At 42.3% G+C, this 18,955-nt stretch overlaps 1 protein-coding gene across 1 annotated transcript in view; it reads right to left on the bottom strand.

The window, feature by feature from the left end:
- The window catches only part of SYT3 (synaptotagmin 3), a 384,737-nt gene continuing 365,782 nt past the window's right edge, over positions 1–18,955 (bottom strand). The window contains exon 11 of the mRNA XM_078655302.1: positions 1–5,636. The gene's annotated coding sequence lies outside the window, so the exon portion shown is untranslated. The remainder of the gene's footprint in view (positions 5,637–18,955) is intronic.

Below are 18,955 nucleotides of genomic sequence, written 5' to 3'. Positions count from 1 at the left end.
TGCTAATGCGTAAATATCGCTGTATTCTCAGCGATATTCACGCATTTCGCTGCTATCGCCTGGATTTTTATCGCTTTTGAGATACACCTTGCTAATAGCAAGTTATCTCAGCGATAAAAAACGGTGATGCGCGGTGATAAAAATATTGCCGCCAAGCCTACTTAGTGATAAATATCACTATTTGTTGGTAATATGCCCCCAAGTCCCTGGAAGAGCTGGGTAAACAACAGACACTCACCTGTGAACTGCTCAGTGAACACAGTCGGAGAAGGAGCATGGCACACAGAATGGGTAAATACTCAAGAACGTTTGACAATAAATATTTCAAGAACACATATGAAGAATGTTCCAAAGACACTTAGACCCATGGGGGGGTCCTAAAGACACAAAATAATGAAAGCCTCACGATCAGATGATGAGGAACGTTTTGGCTGCAGGAAGAAATGAAAACTCAAGGATACACAATGAGGAAATTGTCAAAGATGAAGAGTCAGAAAAGCCTCAATAGCACATTGAATGGAAAGAAACAGACAGACTGTCATGAAAGTTTCAACATTTCATAGGGGAGATTATAAAAAGACACATTGAGAAACTTTTTTAGATCCTACTATAAGGAACATGTCAAGGTGCCACAACAGGAAAGTCTCAGCGACCCACAACTGGGAAGTTCAAAGAGCACAAATTGAGGAAAATCACAAGAGCCCACAGTACGAATGTCACACTGGATCCAAAGAGCCAGTACTTAACAATACATGACAAAGACCATCGAATCTCACCACGAGTTAGAGTGAGGATGAGTAATAAAGTCACAAGGACATACAATAAGAAATGTCTTAGACGCTCACCATAAGCAACTTTTCAAAGACACACAATGAGCTTCTAAATGACACATAATGAAAAAGTGTTGGACACATAAGTTGAGGACACTCTTACATTCACATATTTCGGGTATTCTGGGGTAACCAAGTGGTTGTTGCTTTTAGGTGCAGATGGGAAAGCAGTTGTATTCTGTGTGCCATCATTTCTGCAAGACTAGTTCTATTGCTTGTGGAATTCATTTGTTTATTATTTGTCTGTAGTTGCTTGAGCAAGTGCTTCATATTCGAGTCAAAGAATGATGTTGGTGATGAAAACGCCAAAACCTTTGCTTGCATGGTGTTATTGTTCTTGTAAAAGATGCACATTTATTTGTTTCTGAATTCAGAAAGAGTGAATATTACTTCATGCATAGTGTAAGACCATGTTATATACTGTGGTGCACTATTATGAACTTCCACAATCCATGGTTATTTTCTTGTACTGCTGTTTTTAACTAAGTATTGGGTTGCAGACCTTAGCCTGCATGTGCGCGGGATGTCTTTCTCTTTTGCTTAAGCTTCTTGGGCAGGTAGTCGCATAGGATCGTGTGCAACATTGATCCACATTTGTATGTAATTATTGAATGGGTTTTCATCAGTGTACTTTCTTCAAGAGATGCATGGGATGAGAGAAGACAGAGCTCTTTATGACCACTCTAGCTACTGTTTGTCACGTGTTCTGTAGTGTGTGAATATGTTTTGTTTAGGCTGTAATAGTGGGTATTCCCATAATCAATTATGGCTCTCATAGTTGCCCATGTGACTCTGGTTCTTCTCAAGGAACCCTTCTATTTTTCCTAAGGAGCATGATGATGTAAGAGTCATGTACTAGTGATTTACATCCAGTGTGATTTATTTTGCGGTTGGTGAATGATCCATGCCTGCCTTAGTAAGGATAGGACAGTGTCACTATCCAGACAGGTGTTAATGAGGGCTGGTATTGCCCCCATAATTGGACAGTGTTATCCTCCTACACCATGCACAGGTAGTGGTTGAAGATTATGAGTTGTTCATGCAGCTTATAGTATATGTGTGTCTAATGGAAAATGTACGCTTTGGTGTGGGTTGTACGAACTTGTGATATTGATTTGGGCGCAGTTTGCAATAATATGAAAGAGTACTTTTTTAGTAAAATGTATTTACATTGTTGTGTTCTATTCTGCTGATGGTTAGCGGCATTCATGGAGGAAGGTGTGGGTTGTTGTTCTTTGAGAAAAGTCTCAACAATGCATATTGGGAAATTCTCAAAGACAAAGAATGAAGAAAGTTTAAAAGAATCATGATGAGGACATTATTAAGAGGCCCACATTGAGGAAAGAGACAATTACAAACAATGATAACAGTTTCAGGCACAGCATGTGAAAAGTCTCTTGGATGCACAATGTGGATTCAATTGCACACAACAGTGAAAGACTCAAGGAGGCAGAATAAGGAATGTCTGAAGGGTATTGTAGAAGGAAGGGCATACAAGCAAGGCAGTCTAATGAACACACAACTGATTTATTTGAATAACTCCTCAGGGGCATCCAATGGGAAAGGCATAGGGGTACAGGATGAGTAAGAGGACACATGATTTGGAAAATGATAAAGATATATGATCAGAAGACTCATGTATTCACAATGAGTAGAAAATAAGGCATGAATAATGAGAAAAATCTCAAGAACAAATTCTATCTCAAAGATTCACAATTAAAAAACTCCCAGGGAACTAAAATGCAGATTCACTGATTGAGTGTTCATGCACAACTGGCAAATTTTAGAATATGCACAATAGGAAAACTATGAATAATATACAGTTGCTAAAGTCAAGGTAACACTGAAAGAGGAAAGTCCCAAGGATCAATTATGTGGAAAGACCAATGGAAAGATGATTGGGAAATCTCCAAGGATACAAAATGAAATAGCAATTTATTACCTCTAAAGAGAGATTATAGTGGTTCTATGGTCATTTATTTCTAATGAAAGTCAATATAGAGAGTATTTCAGGTGACACATAGGTTTACTGTCTCAGGATGCAGCAAAATAAACTTCCAAATGTGATAGGACAGTTCGTTGCATGAGGGGGAAGAGCGCCCCCCGTAATTTGACTGCTTCATCTGCAAGAAAACATTTAAGAATTGTCTCTCCCCTAAGGAATGTGGCATAAAAGTGACTTTTCCTGATTAAGCTACCTCCGTTGAAGAAGGCATTCTAGCTGGTGGAATAAAACTCTTCATAAGCTAGATGGTAGTAAGACACAATAGAGTAAAGACAGCAGCATTCTTGAAGACACTTGAGAGATCCCCTTCCAAGCTTATGCATCTAGACCTGTGGTTCTCTCCATAGAGCCCTAGGCATGGCCTAATTATAAATTCAATGAACTTCCGTCAAGCAGAACAGGTCCCTCCTCCCACCCTAAAGAATTAGAAGGAGAGGATTGCCTCCGACCATGCTCTGGGTGGACAGCACTTGAAACATTGCCACATAAAGACAAACCCCAATGACAAAAACATTACCTCAGTATCACAAACACTATCACTGCTGCATTGCCCGCCTTCATTTGCATACCATACATCCTAAACGTCATTGTTGTTTATCCTCCACCTCGTCACCAGGTGGCCACTGCTTCATTACTCCATCTGCGGACTGTCTGTCCTTTCCTGAGACATCATCTTGTCTATGACTTACCACCCTATGTTTTCCACCTTGGCACATTTTTTTCCTCTGCTTGGCGCACAAGCTGCACATACACAAACATTAATCAACAGTAGATGCCATGGGACGCTGTCTCCCACTCAAATCTACAAAACATGTGTGCAGATAGTGGAGATGCCAGTCCCAAACGCCACCATCCAACCCATATCCATTGTTTTCTGCATTCGTATTGGCACTTGCAATATAGTCTAGCATTAGCAAATTCTATGGACAAAAGGAGACAATTTAGTGGATCCTGGCAGCCAAATGTGAAATTTCAGAATGGGAAGTCCAGATATGAAGACGGAGTGGAGAATTCTAAGAGCACTGGGACATTTCAGCTGATCAGAAGTTGCTTTGAAGAGTTCATCAGTTCAAATTTATCTTTGGGAAATGAGAAATCAGGGGAAGGAAATAGCAGGTCAGCACCAGCTCTGATGGTTTTGGAAAGTCCAGTAGGGTCAAGACTAAGAGAAACAGAATCAAGTAGGTCAGGTCTGGGACACGGGAAGAAGTCTGTCAGGTCAGCTTTAGGATACGATAAGCATTTCAAGTAGGTGAAGCCCAGAGCACAGGAATAAAACCCAGTGGTTATGATTCTGTTCTATGGTCAGAAAAAACGGGTGCATCCGTTCATCCATGCTCTAATAGCAGTAGAAGATAGTCTATAAAATTAAGAATGCACTCAGGGCACAAATAAGAGTCAAATATGATAGGTTCTCCTTTGATGGCACAGGGGCAGAGGTTGTCAGTCTGGGTCCAACACTAAGGCCACAGAAAGAAAGAGTCCAGAAGGTCTTTAGTACTCTACCGGCACAATTGTTTTTGAGTAGGACAGTCATGCTCTGAGTTGGCAGTTCTATGAGTCAGGTGGGACTTTGATGATAGGTTGAAGAAACAAGCAAGTCCTTTCCAACTCTGAGTAGGTGTGCAGGTGGAGAAAAGTTCACTGGATGGGAAAATGGGAGGGTCTGGAAGGTCAGATCCAGGTTTGAAATCACACGGAGAGAGTCCTGGAGATCAGGTTCACAGCACAGTAGGAGGAATCCACTAAGGGCACCTGGGGAAGGTCCTCCACTGGTTTAGTCCATTATCTGGGATTACAGCAAAATAATCCACTATGGCAGGTCTTTGACACAATGGAGCGTACAGCAAGTCACACAGAGGGAGTTCAGCAGGTCAGGTCCAGCTCAGAACACTGTAGAAGCCTCCTGTAGGCCAGGTCTAGATCTAGTGCATGTGGAGAGAATGCAGAATGTCAGATCCGGAACACAGATGACAGTACAACGGGGCTGGTCCAGCTCTGACAGCATGTAGGAGAGTTTAGCAGGCCAGATCAAGCTCTGAGAACACAGAGGAGAGTCCTGAAGCTCAGGTCCATATGTTTGTGCACATGGGCAGTGTCCACCGATTCAGGTCAAACTCTGAGAATACTAGGGAAGGGAAAGCTTTACCAGAGCACACGGAAGAGTTCAGCACACAAATTCTGAGGGTGAGCAGAAAGTGCTGCATATTAGTGGGAAACAGACTTCATCTCTGAAGAGAACTGATGATGGGGCGAATGACAGGTGCTGCTGCTTCAGGAGCAGGAAGTTCTCCAGTGAACAATAGGTAGGAGACAAAAAAGCTGACGCCAAGTGCAGTCTGCAGCTCCAGCAATAGGATATGATGATGGGTGGAGATATAGGGAGGAGGTGGGTTGATCCATCACATGCAAGTCACCATGCAGAGGCGACTTTCACCTTCGGTCACTAATTGTGGCCGATGCAGAACTATATGTCCAGGGCCCTGTATCAGGGCACTGTCGCCAACTTGCATCCTTTGTGGGCACTGTTTCATCCTTGGCTGATAATCTCCAGCTTTGGCAGTGCTAGTTACCTCCACGTTTCTGCCACACAAAGGCTGGACAGGAAGGGAAGATGGGGAGGGGAGGCCACTCCCTGTGAAACAACTCAGTTCTATATGGCTTTGAGAAAATCAAATGCGAAATGGTGCCTTCTACTCTGTACGCCAGGTCTGGCTCTCCTTCCATCTTTGCATCGTCCTCGAGAGCAGGGCCCTCTTCCTCATAAATAAAAGAGAAAGAGTAGCACAAGCCCGCAAGCCCTGAGAAAGAGATGGGATATAGAAGAAGGGATGGAGTAAAAGTAATGGAAAGATGGAGTAGCATACAGGGAGGGGAGGAGGAAGAAAAGAGAAACGCAAAAAATAAGCAAGAGTGGGAGAAGTGGGAGGGATATAAAAGCAGAGAGAGGAAGAAAAGACAGAGAAAAAAGAGATAATTAAGCATTTAAAAGTAAAAACATACACATTAATTTAAATGTACAAATCATATCATCTTTATTTCTAAATGATGAGGTTGTTACAATGATAAGGCTGATTTACAGTCTGGAGAACAAGGTACTCTGTTGAATGTATGATGTTACAACGTGTGTTAGTACAACGCGTGCTGTTACATCGCGGTTGTTACAATGACTGCGATGTTACAACGCTATGCCATTACAACGCAAGTCTTTACATCGACTTGCGCTAGATGGCGTGCTAACATTAGAAAAGTGTCCACTTATCAGTAGCGAAGGTGTTGAGAAAGTAAACAACACTATTTGTAATGTTAGTACGCCATCTAGCGCATGTCGATTTAAAGACTTGCGTTGTAATGGCATAGGGTGGTTACATCGCAGTCGTTGTAACGACCGCGATGTAACAGCATCGCGGTGTACTGTCTGCGATGTTAATGATATTTCCCACTATGTTGCAATGTGATGAAGTACCCTGTCAACTAAACTCTTGGCCTGCTAAACGTATTTAGAGCTAGGCAGACTGTGAACGTACTGTCGGCAGAGTCCCCATCGGCTGCGTGGATTAAAAGATTACTCTTATAGCCCAACACAGTAGGGGCCCTCAAAGGAGAGCCACCCGCTCTATTTAGAGCAGACAGTATGATTTTTTTTTGTCTGTCCTTACTTGCTAGGAAAAGCCTGTCGGTGAGGGTCAAAAAATTATAATAATAATAACCTCCACATCCTAGAAGAAAATGGGTGTCGGGGGGTCACTAGATTTCTAGTTTTTCAGAAACAAATTCCCACTTTAGGAGTTTGTTTTTGAAAAACAAAAAAAGCTAAAAAAGAGAGCGGCCATCCACCAATCGTTTTATACCTTGAAATGACCCGCCTAAAGGTACAACGATGATCACTAGGTTTGCTATCCTCTCTAAATTTGACAGAGGGAGTACCGTTTGAAAGCAGATATAATGTTCAAAGCTACCCTGACAGACAGTACTCCATCCGTCAATCTCTAAATCAGCCCCCTGGTTTTTTATTAGACTTATGGTGGGTGGGAAGTTGACCAAAAAAAGACCTGTGTACTAAAAGGTATGAAATGAAATCTCCTTTTCTATGTTCCAGCCGGTGCTAGAGCCCCTTGCCATAGAATAAAGGGCAGGTAGGCTGAGACTGGATGAGTAATTTGCAAATATGCACAAATTGAGTTATTCTAATGTGGCACCCGGGTTCTAAGTCCTGTGTGCTGTGGAAACTGATTATGCGATCCATCCGGATGCCTCATTAGTTCCAAAAGCTGTATATGTTTCCTGAAATATTCAATATTGTGCTGAAACATTCTAGAGTTTTCAAAGAAAGTTACATGTGGATTGGGTCTTATTCGATGAGCAACATGTTCACGGAGACAGAAACTTGAAGCAAGGCAAGACTGGATTTTGCATTTGTAGTAGACATTTCTACTCAAAGGCTTCAAGAAAGAACAATGCTTCACACTGAAGGGATAGCGTGAGCTGGTTTCAAGGATAATACATGTCAGAGAAAGATGAGGAAGTGACTCCATTGCGCCTATGTTTGATCACCTGGCCTGGTGCAGCAGGGTAGGGTCCAAGGCCTTTGCAGAAAATTGAGAGCATACTATAGGACTCTTAAAGAGGTCTACATTGAGTGACTTGAAGGACCTCACTAAACATTCTGCTTTGAATTTCATGTCTATGGTTCTTCAAACTGAACAGTTATGGGGGAATTAACTCAGATATGTGTGCATACAGACACACTGTTCTATGATGAAGACATATATGATAGCAAAAGGACAACAATTACAGGAAGGAAATTATTTCTGAAAAAAAGTTCATAGACTTTATTGTCAGCTACCATTGCATCCATTGCTGCTGCTCCAAAATGGGCAGCCCTCTGTATTTTCCACATGCATGTCTTGTTCCTTCCCCATGTCAGTTAAGTCCTCTCCCAAAATTGTAGATCCCACTTAGAATGGTGGCAGATTATAGCTATTGCCATAATAGTAGTTCAAAATCCATCAAAGATAGGGTTCTCTGCTAGAAAGGCAGAAGTTTATTGACAAACGTAGCTGTATCTGCTGTGGATAGATCCCCTGCGGCAGAGAATTATTTCTGTAGAAATGTCTCCAATGTCCATCTTTGATGGTTGGCACCTGGGCACCTAGCCTGTGGCCCTCAGTTCCTGCTTTTTCCAGCCCGATCCAGTGACACTGCTGATGCCTGGATCTTCCCGCTCACCATTCTTCCTGCCAACAGAAGCCCAGAAAACCCCAGCGTCTGTCTAATGCAAGCTGCAGCATGACCCAGCATTAGAAGTGCCACTGGCGTGCCAAAGGCAAGCCTACCTGTGCCCTGCGCCATGGCCCCTGGACCACCAGCCCCCCAAAGATACACCATCGCTGAGCTCTACACCCTCAAAGCTGCAGCAAACACTGCTACCGCGCTGACCCACAGTTCACAATAAGACCTTTCACCTGCACCCACTGCACACACACCAGCCCATCGACCAGCCCCACCTCGAAGACACCACAGATACCACCTGAACAAAAACACTAACTCCTATGTGCCCTTTGTAACACACAGACACACTATGCAAACACACCACCAACATTTGGGACCTCATCTCCACTCTCAGACCCAAAGTCCTTTTCCTCACGGAGACCTGGCTCAATCTCACTTCTACACCCAACATCGCCACCGCAATAACCGAAGGATATAAGATCACCCACTGCAACCGCATTAAAAACTGTGGCAGAGGGATTGCTATTACACACAAGGAATCCATACTATGCACCACCACAAATTATGACATCACCACAGCCATGGAACACCTCAACATCTGACTTGCAAAGACCACAAAACCACTATCAAGGGCACTCTTGCTTACCATCCTCCAGGACCACGTCCACTTCTGCAACTTCAATGCCGACTTCATCATTCCCCTCGCCATAGACTCCAATAGCTACATTTTTCTCGACGACCTCAATTACCATTTCGACGACCACAAGGACATCAACACTACAAACATCCTCAACAACATGAACATTGGACACTATCCACGACCCCACGAACACTGCAGGGATACTTTAGACCCCATCTTCACCTACAACAATCGCATCAGGTATAGCCACACCACGGAACTCACCTGGACCGACTACTCGATCGTCCAGTTCTACTTCACTAGCTCATGGATCTCTGCCCCCAGTCTCCCCAACACCCCTCACAGTAGCTGAAGCAAAGTCTTAAAGGACATGTGGATCAACAAATTCAACATCACCCACCCCATCTCCTCCAACAACCTAGACCAGAACGTCAGAAACATCAACAATTGGATCACAACTTCGCATAAAGCATTATTCCTATCAGCAATAATACCCATGGAAGGTCTACCAAGGAGGCTAGCTGGTACACTGAAGACTTCAGAACCACTAAATGGCACAGTAAACAACTGGAAAGGAGGTAGCGCACCAGCAAGTATAAACTCCCTCAACTGCTACCATAGACAGTTGAGAGTATTTAAAGAAGAGGCCTTAGCATCACACATCAAATCAAACTCAAATAACAGCAAAGAACTCGTTAACATCATCAAAGCTGAAAACAAAACCACTACCCCTTCACAGGAACTCTGTGACAACCTTACAAACTCCGTCCACGACAAGATTGGCAACATTTACAGAAACCTCAAAGCCCGGGGCCTGGCTTGCGTCCGACGGTGATGGCGGCGGTTACGTAGTTCCCCGGAGGAGACATGAGTGGAAACGGACCAACCCGGCGCTTCTGCTTCATGCATTGACTCCAGAGCGGAGGATGTAGTGCATGAACTATCCAGGAGCCTCCTGAGGTTTATTCTGAAGCTCCGCATCTCGTAATATGCCTGTTGTTTTGCAGCTGCAGCTCCGACGCGGCTCTCCTGGCTTCCCGACCGCCATTTTAAGAGGGACGCTGACGGTCTCCTGAAGCGCCTTCGACGTTTTGTGTGCTGCTCCTCTCCTGAACATCCCACAGGTATTTGCAGGGCATTGCAGGCACTCTTCTTCAAAGTTTACCCTGAGGACTGCAGATAGTGATTGCCTGACAGTATTAGCACCGCAACAGTTTTCCTCAGCCTTTACCCGACATTTTGTCTAATCTTTCTTCATTTGAATTTGAATTTAAAAGTATTTGTGCAGCGCACTTCTACCTAGCGGTTTCATGGCGCTATTGCGTTACGGAGGGTAGCAGCAGTAGGGGGGGGTTAGACAGAGTAGGCTTTAGTGAACAGGAAGGTTTTAAGATCCTTCCGGAACTGGGTATAGGAGGGCGAGGTGCGGAGGGCAGCGGGAAGGGAGTTCCAGAAAGTTGGGGCCAGGGCAGCGAACCTCGCACCACCAGCCCTCTGTTTCTTAAATCGGGGGATGGCTAAGAGGGCCGCATGGGAGGAGCGAAGCTCTCTGCCAGGGAGATAAGGGGTAACGGCAGAGCATAGAAATTTAGGGGCAGTCCCTGATCTGGCCTGGAAAGTAAGGCAGCCGAGTTTGAAGAGGGCACGCTCCCGCACCGGCAGCCAGTGCAGAGCTTTTAGTAGTGGGCTGGCCCGGTGGTATTTGGGAAGGCCATGGATCAGGCGCGCAGCCTGGTTCTGCACCAGCTGCAGGCGGTGGATCGCGTAAGCGGGAGCCCCGTTGTAAATTACGTTGCCGTAATCAATACGGGACAATACCAGGGCTAGCACAATAATTTTTAAGGCGGGAAGAGAAAAGAAGCGGGAAACTTTCCTAATTATTCTCAAAGAAAAAAAACAAGAGGAGACCACTGAACTGATGTGTGAATGAATAGAAAGTTGTGAGTCCAGAAAGATCCCAAGGGTTTTGACTTTAGGTACAGGAGAAGGGGGGACACCAAGTGAGGGGGGCCAAAAGGAAGGGGACCATGGACTGCAACCACCTCCAGTCAAAACCAACTCAGTTTTGTCTGGATTGAGTTTGAGGTGATTGCAGTTCATCCAGTCCTGGATGAATCTCATCACTGACTGGACATTCTGGGCAGATGAGGGGGAATGAGAGAGGTTAAAAATTAGTTGGAGGTCATCGGCGTAATTGAACACCGTGACCTCCAGCTGCTGTAACATAAAAATGAGGGGGAAGATGTATAAATTAAATAAAAGGGGGGAAAGTGACGAGCCCTGGGGGACCCCGCACTCAACCTTACGGGAGGCCGCAGCAAAACCGGTTAGGTGAACCGCCTGGGTTCTCCCGGCTAGGAATGACTCAAGCCACGAGAAGGCCAAGCCCTCAATGCCCGCCGCCCTGACACGGCTGAGAAGAATGGAGTGATCCACCGTGTCAAAAGCGGCGGATAGGTCTAAAAGTATCAGGGCTTGAGGTGTCTTGGTATCAATGCCTTCCCGTAGCCTGTCCATCACCGAGATCACCACTTTCTCCGTAGAGTGCAGGGGTCTGAACCCGGCTTGGCGGGAGGAGAGGCAGTTATTAGCTTCTACATGGGCACTCAGGGTGGTCGTGACGTGAGTCTCAAGGACTTTTGCTAGGTAGGGCAGAAGGGAAATGGGGCGGTAGTTGGCAGGGGAAGATGGATCAGCGCCCGTTTTTTTTATGATTGGGACAACAACCGCTGATTTGTGTAAACTAGGGACAGAGCCCAATATAAGTGAGTCATTGAGGAGAGTCAGGGCCGGGATAGGACAAGCTAAGTAGATTTCCCTGAGGATGTGAGCTGGGGCGAAGTCCAAGGGGGAGCCTGACTTGACTCGGACCAACAACGGAGGAAGAGAATCAGTAGTTAACAGAGGGAAGGTAGTCAGTTTGGGGCCCGTGGGGGGAGGGGAGGGATTGACAAATGTGGGGGGAGGGGGGGAATGTTAAGTTTAATTTTGGCAACTTTGTCAATAAAAAACTCATTGAGTGAGTTACAGAGGGACTGGGAAGGGGGGATGGTAGACGTGGCTCTGCCAGATGAAGCCAGTTCGTGAACAGTAGCAAATATTTCCTTGGAGAGAGACTCTGCTGCCATTCTGCCGACGGAGATTTTATCCTATGCGGTACCTCAATCAGGGTCCTCTACTGCCATCTTATGAAATGTAAATGACAATCAAACTGCCATAGTGTTAGCTTTTCAAGCAGTCCCCTTAGTTATAATAACTGTTGACTCTCCTTCTATGATGCATTGTGTTTGAATCCCCTCCAACGTGCTGCTTGCTTTCGTATGGAACTTCTTATGGAACTTTTGGCTCCCTCACAATATAATATATGATTAAATCCTGTTTATTATATTATCACCCTCAGATGCTTTAATTGTTGTTTATTCCCTGTATAAGCAATGCATACTTACTCTTATCCTTGTACTGCTCTCCAAAGCTATCTACAGTATGTTTTTAAGCACGTTTCGTCTTAGTTTCATTCAGACATCATATACTCCACCTTCAATGACTGTTTGATGCATATTTACTTATATATTTATGTATCTACAATATTGCGGGACTTTACTTAGCTCTACGGCATGTTTTTTGTTGTACTTTGAAGCTCCTTCTACAGAATCTGTCATTTGAGACAGCGCCATTACTGGTCTTCTGTTGTGATCTTTATTCTCTTCATGGGAAGGCAACTTAAAGGGTCACTTCAACCTAAATCTTCAGCTCGAGGATTCTAACTCCATACTAGTTCAAACTACCAGTGCTTAGAAATGGATGACCCAGCTAATTCTTCGCCAAAAAATGTGTCAACAACGGTGACAACTCTGTCCTCTGGTGGTACTAAAGTGTCAACTAAGCGATTGAAGGAAGATCCTCCCTCTCCTCCTAAACAATCCTCTTCAGTCACAATGGACTTATTGCTAGAGGAAATCAGGGCCTTACACCCATTTGTTGAAGAAACCACTTCTACACTCCAGGAACTTTCCAAAAAATGGTCATGTGTGGAACAACGTGTCACCACCCTGGAACAAAATGTTGACTCCTTAAACTCTTCTACTTCCAAAATAGACTCATTATGTTCTCAGGTATCAACATCGCACAAACAAATAGAAAATTTAGAAAACAGAAACAGGAGGAATAATGTTTGCATTTATGGCTTGCCAGAGGGGACAGAAGGGTGAGATCCAATTGCTTTCTTCAAGGCTTTCATTCCCAAACTACTCAAGCTTCCAGAAAGAACCAGCCTGAACATCCAAGGAGCTCATCGCTTAGGTTCAACATCACATCTAGCATCTGCCTCTTCAACGAGAAAACCAAGGGGAGTGATAATATACTTTCTTGAGTACACTGACCTATTAAAAATTTTATCTGCAGCTAGAGCGTTGAATAAAATTACCTGGTCGGGGAATTCACTATTTTTTACTCAAGATTATGCTAAACCGACAGCAGACCATCGCAAGGAGTTTTTTGCATTGAGACCTCAGTTACGCTTGATAGGCGCAAGATATGGTCTTTTTCACCCATGCCTATTCAAAGTGACTATTAACAATAAGACTACCACTCATGAGGATCCACTAAAATTTAAGAGCTTCCTTTATTCCCATCAGGCTGATTCAATAGATACCTCTTCTGCATCTAACTTCAAATAGACATTCTTGTATTCATGTTTCTGTGCTGTTTTCATACCTTCTCCTGTGCTTCACCTTGCTTATGGTTTAGTCACAGACATACTCATCGAGTTTCTCATAGACTGTTTTAGATATTGTTATGTTTCCTTGTTCCCATTAGGTTTCACTTTGTTTTTATTACCTTGTGTGTAAACTATTCCTCTGTAAACATGGAATTACTTTTCCTTCTATTGTTCTAGTTATATACTTAATTTTTTTTCTTTCTCTTTTTCCACACAGGTTGCTCTTCGCGTGTTCTTCCTTCCCTCGTGTTTATTCAGTCCGTTGGCATTGTTTTCCTCTCTTGTCTCCCCATATGGGTCTAGGGCACGTCATTGTTCCGTGCGGCCTCCCACCCTTCATATGTCCTGGAATATATGTAAGTCTTTTCTCTCATTTGTTATTTTTATTTTCTATACTACTATCTCTCCTTTCCATCTCTCTCTTACTTTTTTCCTTGTTCTACGTTATTCAATTGTACTTCTATTTACCCCACATTCTTTCTTTTTTTTCAATGCTTTCTTGACTTTCAAACATTGTATAATCATTGTATCTTGTTCTTTTTCTTCTTCTTTTCCTTTTTTCAAATGTTTCACTACTTATACAGTTGGTTTATGAATAGGAATGTTTTCATGTACTCAATATTTTGTTCAATTCGGTATTCATTACATTACTACAGCTTTACTTTATGCCGTTAAAAATGATATCCTGGAATGTCAGAGGTTTGCATTCACCTATTAAGCGACAGAGAGTTTCGACCCATTTAACTAAACTAGGAGCAGATATTGCATGCATACAAGAATCTCATCTCTCAGCTGAAGAATCTGCCAAGTTGAAGAGCTGTTGGGTAGGCGAGGATCTTTTCTCCCCGGGTGATGGCAAACGTAAAACGTAATGGTGTCCTTATTCTTTTTCGAAAATCCCTTTTTTGTTAAAGTACTATCACAATCTGCAGATCAAATAGGTAGATGGCTATTTGTAAAACCTTTGGTAGGCAATGTCCCGCTCTCTTTATTGAATATTTATGCACCCACAGTTGGCGATCCTTCCTTCTGGACCTCCCTGTCCCAACAAATTACACAAAACTATGATGATAACTTTATCCTTGCAGGAGATTGCAACAAAAACTTTGACCCCTTCATTGATCGAAATTCTTCAACTTCTTTTGTCCCTCATAAATCTCACAAATCATTCACACAATTGATTCGACAACACAAACTCACAGATGCTTGGAGATTATGTAACCCCACACGAATATACCTTCTATTCACCAGTACACCATACTCAATCGCGATTATTTTTTTATTTCCCATAATCTTTCTCAATCATTAGTGGCTGCAGATATTGGATCCATCTTAATAACGGACCATGCCCCCATCACCATTCACCTTGATGTCTTGCAGAAACCTCCAGCTTCTCGCAAATGGCGCTTTCACAACACTTTGCTTTTAGATCCAATATTCACATCATCTTTTACATCCTTCTTTAATGAATATTTTCTTTTTAATCAAGAAGATAGCACACCTTTTCATGTGGTTTGGGACGCTTTTAAGGCCTCAGCTAGAGATTTCATTATTAGTTTTGTCTCGAAAAAAAACAAAAGAGCCCAAAAAGCTACTAATGCTTTATAGACCAAAATTAAAAAGTTAGAACAATCCTATTACTCCTCCAAATCAAAAGAGTGCCTAACTGACCTTATAAAAGCTAAATTCCAATTTAATCAAGATACAACTAACAACGCTTCCAATTTTTGCTAAAATCTAGCGCAAAGTACTATGGTGGTTAGAATAAAGCAGGGAAATTATTAGCTAACTATTTAAAAGTTAAACAAAATAAACTTAATATAGAATCTATCTTTGATCAAAATCATCAGCTGAAATTCAAAGATGAAGACATTCTAAATGAATTCCTCCATTTTTACAATTCACGTTATTCATCAGAAACTCTTTTATCTGATCAAACCATTTCCCAATTTCTCTCCAAGATCCAACATCCTCCCAATACGCACTCAGATTTATCACCTTTAGAATCTGACTTGTAACAGAAAGAACTCCTTGATGCCTTAAAAACGCTTAAAAAGGACAAAGCTCCGGGCCCTGATGGCTTTACTGTGGAATTTTTCTCCCACTTTGCACACTTACTTATTCCTAAACTGCATACTCTCATCCTTGCCTTCTTACAATCTGGCGAATCTCAAGGTTCTTTTTCAGATGCCCTTATCGGTATCATACCTAAAGAGGGCAAGGACCCCCAATTTTGTAAAAACTATCGCCCCATTTCTTTGGTAAATATTGACTATAACATTTTCTCAAAAGCTCTGGCTCTTCGTCTAGAATCTCATATGCCTGACTTGTTAGGTATTGAGCAATCTGGTTTTGTTAAGGGATGACTCATCACAGATAATACTCGCTTATTTTTCAATATTCTTTCTAAAGCCTCACATACTAACCATTCATTAGCAGCCATGGCCTTGGATGCAGAGAAAGCATTCGACAGAGTTAATTGGCCTTACCTCTCTCGCACACTAAAATGGTTTGGTTTTGGCCCAAAAATCAATGCTTTAATATCTATTTTGTATTCTAATCCAAGAGCAGCTATATCAGCAAATAATGCGGTGTCATCCTACTTTCATATAGGTAGAGGTGTCCGACAGGGCTGCCCTCTTTCCCCTTTTCTTTTTAATCTTGCCCTAGAACCTTTTTTGCTGAGGATTCGTCAAAATGCTAATATTCACGATTTTACTTTCAAAGACACCACTGTTAACATGGCGGCATATGCTGTTGATGTCCTTTTATTTCTTTCACAGCCTCAGACCTCCCTTCCCACTTTTTTAGAAGAAGTTGACTCATTTGTATCTGCCTCTGGCTACAAATTAAATAAGGATAAGTGTGAGATCTTACCCCTCACCAAATACACTTTTAAAGCTGACTTTATTACTTCAGGCTTCTCATGGAGTCCTCAGTATATTAAATATTTGGGCCTAAACTTTACTTCTTCTATACCAGGAACGATATCTCGCTGTTTGGATAACTGTATACAAAGACTGTCATCTTTAACATCGAAATGGCATCCCTTATATTTGTCTTGGTGGGGTCGCTTAGACACCATAAAAATGATGCTATCTCCCATAGTCTTATACACAATTTCTAATATTCCAATATCTATTCCTTAAAAATATTTTAAAAAGTTTAACTCCATCTTATCTTCCTTCTTATGGAGTAAAAAGAAATCGCGTATGTCCATATCAAAATTGATTCATCCAAAAACGGAAGGTGGGACAAATTTCCCCGACTTCCCTAATTATCATAAATCCTTCTTATTGCATCAAGCGTCTAAATGGCTTTCTGAACCTACTATTAGCCAACCTCTCTGGACCAGACTTGAACAATCTTTTATTTCACCATTTCAGGAATATTTATCTTCCACACGTAAACCGCAGTCTGTATCTTCCCATATAATTAAATATACTTCTAAGATAATTCCGCTTCCTCCCCTACCCCCTTTTCTTCACCTTCCTTTATGGCATAATAAATATATTGTAATTAATAATAAACTTTTGTTTTAGAAATCCTGGAGGCAACGCGGCCTGGTTGGGTACGGCCAACCTCTCTCCTTTACTGGTGCCCGCATTTTATTCAACGTACCTTCTAATCTTATTTCTAAATACTCTCTTTTATTGAAAGCTATTCAAACTGCTCATACACATTACAAACCCTCCTTACCAGACAATTCTCCTGGACTATCTCACACAGATAACTTAGGATCCCTTATTGTTAACAACTCCAAGGCATCCATATACATTTCTTCATACCTCATCTGATTTAAGAGAAAAAATTTAATTAGAGACTTTATGGAAAAAAGATTTAGAAGCGTTTTGGATTGTGGATTTTTGGGATAATATATGGCTTAAAATTCGGAAATCCTCTAGGGCTGCAAATACAACACAGACTCTCTTTTTTATATATAATAGGCTCTTACTTTCTCCATTTACTCTTAGTACACAACACTCCCATCTTCTAGATACTTGTTGGTCCTGCTCATCACCTCGTGCTGACCTCTGTCACATGCTTTTCCCCTGCAAACTTGTTAAAGATTTTTAGGAAAGGGTATGGTCTCAAATTAACTCCATCTTCAACTCCAATCACACTTTCTCTTTATCACATAGCTTTTTAGGAAGTGTATCCCCTATTTGGGTAGGTTACAACTCTAATGTCAAGATCATAGATGTATTATTGGCAGTGGCCTTTCAACAAGTGACTAAAAGATGGAAAGACTTCACTAAAATATTGTATCAAGCATGGTGGTATGCTGTTTGTTATAATCACAGATTGGATACAACATTTGTATACCCATTACACATGGCAATGAAACGTTTAGACTTGTGGACACCTGTTACATTGTTCATCAACATGAGCGCTAGTCTTTCTCTGTCCCATAATCCTCGCCAACAAGAAGTACCTAAACCTCCATGACTTCCCTCATACTGTTATAATGTAGTTTATCCTAAACTTTACTTTATACTGCAAATTTTTGTATATCATTTAAGTTTCCTCTTTAACCGATATCTTATACATTACTGTTCTTTTATTTGTACATGTTATAGCTGACTGTATTTTACTTAGGTTTCTCTTTTTTTTACCCGCTGTAACATTGATATATTGTATGTAACTCTTTTTCTTTTGCTATTACGATACCTTTTACATTGTTGTAATCATTTAACTTAATAAAATAATTTTGAACTTAAAAAAAAAGAAACTTCAAACCCCAGCCCACGGCCACCGGCTTCTTCAAGCAACACAATCACCCCGCTACCACCACAGACATCCGATTAACAAAAAATTAAGACAGCTCGTCACACAGGACACCACCTTCATCATGAATGCAGTTCACTTAGGGCCCCCAACTGACTTATGCCCTCACCACATCTTCAATATAGGCGAAGCCAGAATCAGTCATGTACTCCCCACCTTGTTCAACATCCCAATTGCCATGGCCACCTTCCCTGAGGACTGAAAATGTGCAGAAGTCAATGCCCTACTAAAGAAATCAACCACAGCAAACTCAACAACTACCAACTGATCTTCCTGCTCTCGTTCTCAGCCAAAGTATAGAAAAAGCCATAATCCAATAACTCTCCTTACATCTGGAATGGAATCTTCTACTCGACTCCTCCCAATCCGGAATCTGCAGCAACCACAGCACTGAGACAGCCCTCATCGTGGCTACCAATGACATCCGAGCCTTACTTGATCGAGGACAGGCAACGCTGAACAAGGTAGGAAATCAAGGAGCTGCTCTCATATGGATTGCCTCTTTCCTCGGCAGAAGAATACAAAATGTCCACCTTCTCCCCTCCACCTCTGAACCCAAGGAAATCATCTGTGAGGTACCCCAAAGATCCTCGCTCATCAGCATACTCTTCGACACTTATATGAGATCTCTGTCCACCATCAACAAAACCCACAAACGTAACATAATTTCCTACGACGATGACATTTAACTCATCCTCTGTCTCTCTGAAGACACCACCAACACCAGGACCAACTTCCACAAC

This window comes from Lissotriton helveticus, chromosome 7, assembly GCF_964261635.1.
Source record: "Lissotriton helveticus chromosome 7, aLisHel1.1, whole genome shotgun sequence".
Taxonomy (NCBI): Eukaryota; Metazoa; Chordata; class Amphibia; order Caudata; family Salamandridae; genus Lissotriton; species Lissotriton helveticus.
Note: the sequence above shows the minus strand (reverse complement) of the source record. Positions and strands in the feature narration are given on the sequence as shown.